Below are 10,304 nucleotides of genomic sequence, written 5' to 3'. Positions count from 1 at the left end.
TTTTTGACTTGTATCAGAATATCGAACTGGCTTGCAATAATGTAAGCCAAGCTCTGTGTGTTTTAATACGTTGTATCAACACTTGGTTTCTGTCTTGTCTGTTTTTTGGAAATAGGGAGGAGAACCTATTTATACAAGTCATTGAGCCTAACCCTCATCTCTCGTGGGAAGTGTAGGAAGTTGAGTGATGGAGTAGTGGAGTCGTGTTAGTGTCACACGATCAGTCTTTGCCCACTTCTCCCATCATTACTAACCGTCCATGTCTTCCTGACACGTTCTTGTGATGGCGCGTTGCACGCTGCACGCTGTAAACCGCCAGACCAATACCCGGTATATATCCCTCAGTATGTGACATGCTTGATGTCTCGATTGTGTGGATCGTGGGACCCACAGAAGGTAGCATACGGTGCTAGGTTAAATAACTAAGTTATTTGGGAAATCGATATTTATGAAATATCTTGTGTATTCTATGCATGTAATGCATCTAATATATTCAGCATGTATGAAGTATCGTTATCTTAAGGCTTAACGGAGTAAGTCACGATTAAGTGTCTTAAAATAGCATCACGTCCAACCGTCTTCAAGTGATCGTTTGGAGGCTGCACGGGCAATCCTTGCTTTGGCCGATCACTCTATGTGGAAGAGTGGCGGACGGTGATCATGGGGATGCTTCTTTGGTCGACTAACTCCTAGCCTGGGCTGCCTAACCAAGCTGGTAGAGTTGGACGAACGAGATGATATATGACGCTCATCTGCGACCGTTGATGAAGTTTTAGGGTTTTGAAGAGGTGCGCAAGCATCACTCTTCAGCTTGGTCGAATCCAAGCATGGGAGACGTTTTTGGCTGGACCGACCGGGGATGCGTGTAGACGGCTTTCCGGTGTACAAGTCTGTACCTCATTTTCCCATGAAGATGTGATCTAAGCCACTCAATTTGTCCGGCAAAGTTGAGTGGTTGAGATCGGTTTGCGGCAGAAATCCGTTGCCGCAAAGGAGTTGGAAGCCACGCGACATGCCTACTTCGGGAGCGCGTTTCGAGACGTTCAGCCATGATTGGCCTTGGTCGAATGGTCATGCGTGTAGATGGGCCCACGGTGATCATGTTGACATGCTCGAGACCTTTTAAGTGTACATCTACACCCTCCATCCATGCTTGTGAAGATGGACGCTCGTGATCAATTAGCGACACGTGTAACATGCCGCAAACCCTAATTAGGGTTTTGGATCGGTCGTGTGTACACGACTTCAACCTAACGGTTTGGAAATCTATGCTCCTCCTTTGAGGAGGCCGACCATGTGGGACCCATATTGATCCGGTGGTGAGCATGTGTGTACTTGTCCCACGGTCATAGGCTTGATCTAAGCCATCCAAACATGCTGGTGAAGTTGGATGGTTGTGATCAATTTAAGACACTAGTGGACTTTCATGTGACCCTTAAAGCATCGCGCCGGCCGAACTTCGAGCAAGCGTTTGCTTCTCCCTGGCTAGGTCGTGATAAGGTCGGTCAAGTAAGTAAAAAAGTGGGCCCGCCGGTGTGTAGGACAACACTTGTCCAACCGGTCATGGGACGATCTATGCCGTCCAACCATGCGGGCGAAGTTGGACGGCCGCGATCTGTTTTGAGACCGACATTGGCAGTCTTGTGCGTACAAGACTTTCCAAGCTGCTCCACACCAACCCAACCATCCTACTTTAGGCTGGCGTTCGGTGGTTGTTTGGGAGGAGTGGTATGTATTCGACCGACCAGGGAAAAAACGGGCCCGCTGTTGGTCATTAAGGTGGTAGCCTGCTCCTGTTGATGATCGTCTAGGCTAGATAAATCATGCGACCAATCGGTCTAGTATAATACACCGAGAGATGTAGACTGTACGGGTATTTCGTGCATGCCTCATTATCGATGCTTGGAGATTCGTGTCACTCTGCTGAGAGCAACATTCAGTCGTCATGCCACACCAATAATGAGGGTTCTGCGGGAACATCACATGAAATATAAGGCTAATCGCGCATTAATTAATAATGCTATAAATTCACAGGGTATATGGGATTGTTGCTACATGCTCCAACCTGGATAAATTTTGTGTATTTAATTCACAGAATAATGGGATTGTTGCCACATGCTCCATTCTAGGTGAATTAGTAAAGTGAAGAAATATTCATCACTTATCAATGGCTTTATCCTTTGCAGGATGTCAGCGCATAAATTTGGTTTTACAATTTTAGCCCTGAACTAAAATCCACCATCAACATTAAGTCCCCTGCCTAGCACATAATGGTTGCATCATTGTGGGGTAGGCATATGATGGTGACAAATTTGCATACTGAAATGACCAAGCTAAAGTAAATACATATTTACCGCATAGATAAACATCGCCAGGTGTTGTCCCGAAGATGGTCAAACCTGATTAGGGTTGTGAAGGAAGCTGGACTTGGTCAGGCGAGCCGCTTTAGTTCCCTCCGTACATATCTGGACAAAGCTTGGCCCGTTTCTTGGACTGGGTGCACTCCTTTCCATTATACGGCGGCCTCTCTCAAATACATATGATAGGCATTGTTGGTTGTTATCCCGAATCAGTAGCCTTTATAGGTGGCAAGTAAAGACTCATTTTCCTCCTGGGATTCTGTTGGCTTGTGAAATATAAAGAAAATTTTAAGGATTCCTCCTATTTCGGTGAGAATTTTGGTGCAGACATGTCTTGCTGGATGTGCTTGGCCGTCTTCAAGACCAAAATCTCCCACTTTGAAAACACGTGGCTTCACAGTTTTGTTATATGCCTTGGAGATTCTATTTCTGTACACCTGAGTGCGTTCCTCTGCTTTGCTTCTTCTGAAATCCAAAGTGTTTAACTCAGCTACTCTGGAGTCAGATGCTTCAGCCTCGTTCCAGTGGACCCCGCTTGCCGCTGTGATCCTGGCTGATGGGATTTTGATCTCTGCTGTGAGGATTGCGTCCGCACCGTAAACAAGTGAGTATGGATAAACTCCAATGGAACTCCTAGGTGACGTCCGATATGCCCATAGCGCCATCGGTAACTGGTCACGTCATTCTCTAGGATTGTCATGTACTGTTCGACTGAGAATCCGGATCAACGTCTTGTTGTTACTCTCAGCTTGCCCGTTTCCTTGAGGATAGTAGATAGTGGAGAAGACTTGTTTAATTTCATATTCTTCAAGTAACTCTCGTACCTGTTTGTTGGCGAAGGGAGTGCCGTTATCAGTGATAATATGCTTAGGCACACCAAAACGACAAATGATATACTCTTTAATGAAAGACGCAATTGTTGCTCCTGTAATTCCTCGCATAGGAATGGCCTCTACCCATTTAGTGAAGTACTCTGTCGCGGTTATGATATACTCGTGCTGCTTTGATGACGGTGGATTGATTTTACCAATAATGTCCAGTCCCCAACTGTAAAATTGCCATGGACTGCTTATCGAGTGTAAATGGGTGGAAGGCGCGTGAACAAGGTTCCCATGGATTTGACATTTGTGGCAGCTTTGAACAAATGCGGCTGCATCATCCTCCATGGTCGGCTAATAATATTTCTCGTGTATCTGGAGAAACAGTTTCCTCTTCCCTTGGTGTTCCCCTTCATGCATTTCCTTCAGCATAACCGGGATTTCTATCCTATCCAGGCACCGCAACAGATCGCCTCCGAAGCTCTTGCGATATAGGATCCCTTCGTGAAACACGAACCACTTAGCCTTTTGCTTCATCTTGACGGCATCCTTTTGGCTAGCAGGAGTTGCCCCGTCGCGGAGATAGCTAATGTACGACTCTCTCCAGTCCCCAGTGTGGATCACACTAAAAACCTCCAATTGATGTGGTGGCGCTTGACAATTTGAGCAGGACTTCTAAAGTATTCGGTATTGAGTCTCCATCTCTGGCCAGTAATATCCCAGGCGTTGAATTCGTCGATAAAGCGTTACCACCAGTGATTGTCCACAAATTTCATCGTGAACACGGTTAAGCTGCAGCTGTGCTTCATCATCCCCAAGACATCTTGATAGGGAACCGTCCGGGTTTCGATGATATAGCACACCATGAAGCATGAAGAAGTTTTGCAGGGTTTTGAAACTGACCTTTCCTTGAGAAAGTGAGCTGCTGAGTTCTTGAATGATCGGAGTACGCCAATCGCAAATCTCGGTGTCTTTGTATTGTGAAACCCATGTTAATTCTACGGTTCTCCTCTTCACTGTCAGGGTTTCTTCTAAACCTTCGAACTTCAATTTAGACGCCAGCGTTGCTAGACAATCGGCGTGTTTGTTGTTGCTGCGACCAACATGGGTTATGGTTACATCAGCAAAGTAGTAACCTTTGTGATTCTGATCGATATGGAGCTAGCGTCACCTCCTTCAATACATATACTCCATTCATATGATTCACCAGTAACCTGGAGTCACCTCTTATCTCCAGGCGCGTGACTCCTGCTTGCTTGGCTATTGACAGCCCTATGAGGAAGGCTTCATATTCTGCTGAGTTGTTGGTACATTGGAAGTCCAGCTTGAAGGAGTGCGAGAATACTTCCCCAGTCAGAGATACTAAGACTACGCCTGCTCCTCCAGTGTTACTGCTAGGGGTGGCAGAGCCGTCAAAATACAACAACCACACTTCCTCTTCGACAACAGAGATGTCTAGAAATTCTCCAGGAAGATCCTCGTGCAGCCCCGTAGTGCCTTCCCCAGGGAGTGCTGCTAGTAATTCTGCGACTGCTTGCCCCTTGATAGCTCTAGGTGACGCACACGTTATGTCTAATTATGACATTTGGAGAAGCCACTTGGTCGTCCTTCCCATCAGGACCGGTTTTGAAAGCAAAAACTTCGCAGGGTCAGATTTAGATATGAGTACCACCTTGTTGGACAGCAGGTAATGTATGAAATTCTAAATGGAATGGATTAGAGCTAAACATGTTTTCTCCGCCTTGGGATATCTGAGTTCAGCATCTCTCAATATTCGACTGAAGTAGTATATGGGACGTTTGATTCCCTCATGGTCTTCTTGAGCGAGTAAAGCCCCTACCGCGGTATCACTGAAAGCGGTGTAGAGACATAGCGGCTTTCCTTGGACGGGAGACTTCATGATGGCTGGAGATGACAATATTCGTTGAATCTTTTGAAACGCTTCCTGTTGGGTTGCGGTCCAGATGAAGCTTGCTCCCTTCTTAAGCAAGGGGATGAATGAGGCAACAAGCTGGGCCAGGCCAGGTATAAAACATCGAATGTAGTTCACCTTGCCCATGAAGCTTTGGAGTTCCTTCACAGTTCGTGGTGGAGGCATCGTGAGGACGGCTTGAGTCTTGGACGGGTCCACTTTGATCCCTTCAGCAGTCACTTGGAATCCCAGAAATTTGCCTGAAGAGACACCGAAAGCGCATTTCAAAGGATTCATCTTCAATTTGTATTCACGAAACCTCTCGAACACTTGTCGTAAGACTCCTGTGTGGTCCGCGTAGTCTTCTACTTGTTTATGCATCATGTCGTGGAAGATTTCCGTCATAGCGCGTTGATACGTTGCGCCGGCATTCTTTAAACCGAATGGCATAATAGTACAGTAAAAATTGCCAAGAGGGGTTCGGAAGGCTGTCTTACTTGCGTCGTGCTCATACATCCTTATCTGATTGTAGCCGCTATAACCATCCATGAAGGAGAACATGTCGTGTCCACTGGTGGCGTCCACTAACATGTCGATGTTAGGTAGAGGAAAATCGTCCTTGGGGCAGCACTTGTTCAAGTCTCTGAAGTCCACGCAGCACCGGATCTGTCAGTTTTTCTTCTTTACCGGAACCACGTTATCTAGCCAGGTTGGATGGTGAATAGGTTTGATGAAGCCGACAGCTAGCAACTTCTGAATTTCAGTTTTGATTTGCTCTTCCACTTCGTGTCTGAATTGCCTCGGAGAATGTTTGATCATCTTGGATCCGGGTGCGACATGTAGATGATGGGTGACCAATTTTTCATCTAAACCAGGCATTTCCTCATATGTCCAGGCGAATACATCATGATACTCATTTAGAAGTTGGACAAGCTTCGTGCGTTCATCTGTGGACAAATTCGAACTGATAGAGACATGCCTGAGAGATTATTCATTTCCGATGTTAACGATCTCGAACTCGTCGGTCGTGGAGTTGGTGCCATCTTGTAGCTGTCGCGGACGTCCAATACCTCTTCTTGTGGATCGTCGCTTTTGCAGCATTGAACTGGGAGGAGACTGGGTACCAGTCTCCCCTGCTAATTGCTAACAGCGACGTCGGTATATCGTCTTCCCTTTCTGGTCACGGCTTGCCACAAAAGCTCGTTCCATCTTGGTGTGAACATGGGTTGCGGCTTCACCGGATAAACAAGAATGCCTTGTCAGCAAAGGTGCGTCATGGGGCTCAGTCCTCAATGATGCAAGTCGGTCCTCCTCCTGGATTGACGCCCACGTGGGGAGTGGGATGCAATGGACTTTGTCTGATCCTTCACGTGGAGCTTCCCTTGGTTCGAACAGTTCTACTCCGCATATTGGTGCGTAAGGAGAAAATGATGCAGGAATACGAACGACTTCTTTATTCAGCATAGTCTTCAGGCACCGGTGATACGTTGAAGGGACGACCTTATTGTCATGAAGCCATGGTATCCCTAGTATTATATGATAGTCCGTCTCCTTCTCTATGACCTCGAGTTTCACTTTTGACTGAACGGGCCCTATTGATAAATTCAGATTGACATACCCGTATGTGCTGGTCTGGTTTCCTTCAAAGTCTGTCATTGTGGTAGGCTGTCGTACGATCTTGCATGGGCTAACCTTGGATGTCCTGAGAGTCTTGAGAGTAATCACATTCGAAGATGCTCCCGTGTCGATGAGGGCCCTCCTGAACTCTGAATCCTTGATGCGTGCAGTAACATGTAGGGCCCGGTTGTGACCTTCTTCCGCCATCATGTCGTCCTCTGTGAATGTAACATTATTCACAGATGTTTCTGATGCGTTCAAGACTTCTAGACGTGAAGGATCCAGGTGCACGTCCAGGTTATCTGGTTAATTGCAGCAAACGTCTCCGCCCGCTGATTCTTTGGGAGGTGTAAAAGTTCACACAAACTTTATACTAGAGAAGTCGCTTCCTGATCCACTGGCCTCCGGTTCGTATTTAAGCTGTTGATTTGAGAGGGACCAGTCCCCGACGTAGAATTCTCCGGACCGCTCACCTCCGATGTTATCTTGACAATGAGATTGAGTATGTTGTTTATCGCTTCTTTGATTAGATCTATGTTCTTTGTGTGAATCTCCTACACCCGTGCTAGCTCACTTAATGTTGTAAGTCTCCTGATTATACCGTTAGATACGCCGTTGGGAGGAGGGGTATCTCCGTTGGAGGAATCATCATGATTTGAGGCTGTTGAGGCCGTCCTAAGACCAACCATCTTGAAATCAATCGAATGGGATTGGGTATTGAATATATTGAATTCACAACCGAGAGATTAATCTCCCACTGTGGTCGCCAATTGTTTATGAGTGAAAACTATTTCAGCTGGTTTTGGTAATTTGGGGTGTGTGGATGAGAAATGAATCTAAACCCTAAAAAAATGCACTGCACGGGAGTGCTTTTGATTCGAGAGATCAATCTGTACAATTCTGGCCTAAACCAAGATATGGTCGTTCCAGACTTGCTTCGGTTACAAAGTGAAGGAGATGGGGTTGATCTTAGGGAGGGAAGCGAAGAAGGTGTTGAGATCGTTGTATCAACACTTGGTTTTTGTCTTGTCTGTTTTTTGTAAATAGGGAGGAGAACCTATTTATAAAAGTCATTGAGTCTAACCCTCATCTCTCGTGGGAAGTGGAGGAAGTGGAGTGATGGAGTAGTGGAGTCGTGTTAGTGTCACACGATCAGTCTTTGCTCACTTCTCCCATCATTACTGTTAGAGCATAGCTCGGTCAACCTCGCATGCGTAGCTATCTCAAGCATGTTTGTCAATGTTAGTGATCAAAACTATAAGTCTTGATTTCTAGACTACATAGCTAAGTCTCGGACTAGGATAGAAAAGTGTAGTTGAGCTCAAGGACTTCATGGCGATTCATCATACAACGATGAAGATCTGTACAAGGAACCGTGGAATTTCATCAACAAAAAGGAATGTGGAGAATTGAACTTATGTATCACTCAAAAGTCTATCTATTCTATCTCCTACTTCTTATGAGACAAAAGTCGTATGTTATATAGACTAGATCATACACATTTGATATTTCGAGCCGAGTATATCTCGCCTATCTATATCTCGAAATCATGTGTTGGTAAAGCGTCTCGCTTTGATCAAGTTTATCTTCACCTAGTGACGAAAGTCATGAAAAGTTTCAATCACTTTGAGAATTTCTCTGACGTGAATCGGTCTGTGAATAACGACTACATAGCGTCCTCTGAGAATGTCTCGATGATTGAAATTAGAGTTTAGATTACATAACCATGTATTCCTTGAACCGAAGTTTTCTAACTTTGTTGATCAAGAGAAATCGGGAGGATTGTGGAATTGGCTTGCCAAGTCCGGGAACCCAGTCCGCAGACTCAGTCCGCGAACTTACGGAAGTTCTCGATCGAGAATTTCTGCTGGATTTTCCAAAACTCGTTTGTGTGCTAAGTTCGCGAACCCAGTCCGCGAACTGGTGGAAGTTCTCTTTCCGAGAATTTCTGCTGAGTGTGGAAACCTCAACCGATTAACTTAAGTCCGTGAACTTGTTTGTGAACTTAAGAGGTTATGATCTAAAGATGTGCTCTGAACATGAAACTTAAATTACTAAGGAATGCTTTATGCAAACCGTGGCTATAAAGTTCATGAGCCGATTCAATCGAATCGAATCATCTTTGTTTCAATTGTGTCTTGTGTAGTTACATAATATCTCATAACAATTGAACAACTCTTTAACTAGTTCATTTGAGTCAATTGAACTAGTTATGGTGAAGAAGAACAAGGTTAATATGAAATGCTCATATGGTTAACCTTTTTGGGTTACTATGTTGAACCAACATACACGTACACATTTGGGCATGGTTTTCACGAACCCAGTAAATGTTTACCAAAATGTGTGTGACAAGCTAGGTTTTTCAATCGATTGATTGACTTGAGATCGTGAGAGTTCTCCGATAGGCAAGATAAAGAAGTCACAAACATCTTCGTCTCACTGTTTGTGATTCCTCGACAATCCGCTTGTGTAGTCAGGAAGGATTGTAGAGAGGTGATTGATTAATCTAGGTTGTACTTCGGGAATATAAGACCGGATTATCAATTGGTTCATGTTCACCTTGATTTTATATCTAAACACGGAACAAAACATAGGGTTTATCTGTGGGAGACAGATTTATCCTTTGATAGACTTTTCTGTGTGAGACAGATCTGTTTATTATCAAGTCTGTGATTTTTGGTTACAACAACTCTTGGTTGTGGATGAGATCAGCTAAGGGAATCAATTGTGCAGTATCCTGCTGGGATCAGAGGCATATGAGTACAACTGTACCTTGGATCGGTGGGAGACTGATTGGGGTTCAGCTATAGTCCAGTCCGATGTTAGTTTGCAGTAGTCTAGTGTCTGTAGCGGCTTAATACAATGTGTATTCAATCTGGACTAGGTCCCGTGGTTTTTTTGCATTTGCGGTTTCCTCGTTAACAAAATTTCTGGTGTCTGTGTTATTTCTTTTCCGCATTATATTTTATATAATTGAAATAATACATGTTGTGCGTTAGTGATCATCAATTGGAAATCCAACCTTTGGTTGTTGATTGATATTGATTGATCCTTGGACATTGGTCTTTGGTACCGTCCAAGTATTCCTTGTATTTGATAAAACTCGCTATTGTTTTTAGCTTGAGTAAAAATCAAATCAAGAGAGAGATATTAACTCCTTGAGATACTTTTATCTAGATTGAGTCTGAATGTCTAGTTGATTCTCTAGCAAAGTATTTCGGAGTTAGTCCATACAGATTGCTAAGCGAAATATTGGGTGGTGTTGTTAGACCCCCGCTTTTTCAATTGGTATCAGAGCAGGCAAAGACGTTTAAGACCTAACAAGTCTGTGTTTGTAGCGATCTGACTCTATGGACAGAGGTGCTATCTCTATTAACGTACCACAAGTCTTTGATGGCTCAAACTACTCAGCATGGAAAGTTGCAATATGTGCTTATCTTCAAGCATGTGATTTTGAAACCTGGGTATGTATTGTTAACGACTACAATCCTCCGGTTAATACAAAAGACGATGTATCTATACCAAAAGGATGTTGGTAGTTATAGTCCTGAAGAATATCTTGCTGCAATGCAAAACTCTTTTGGGTTAAATGCTATC

Source organism: Papaver somniferum, chromosome 5 (genome assembly GCF_003573695.1).
Source record: "Papaver somniferum cultivar HN1 chromosome 5, ASM357369v1, whole genome shotgun sequence".
Taxonomy (NCBI): domain Eukaryota; kingdom Viridiplantae; phylum Streptophyta; class Magnoliopsida; order Ranunculales; family Papaveraceae; genus Papaver; species Papaver somniferum.
The sequence above is the reverse complement of the archived record's forward strand: the minus strand, read 5'-3'. Positions refer to the sequence as shown.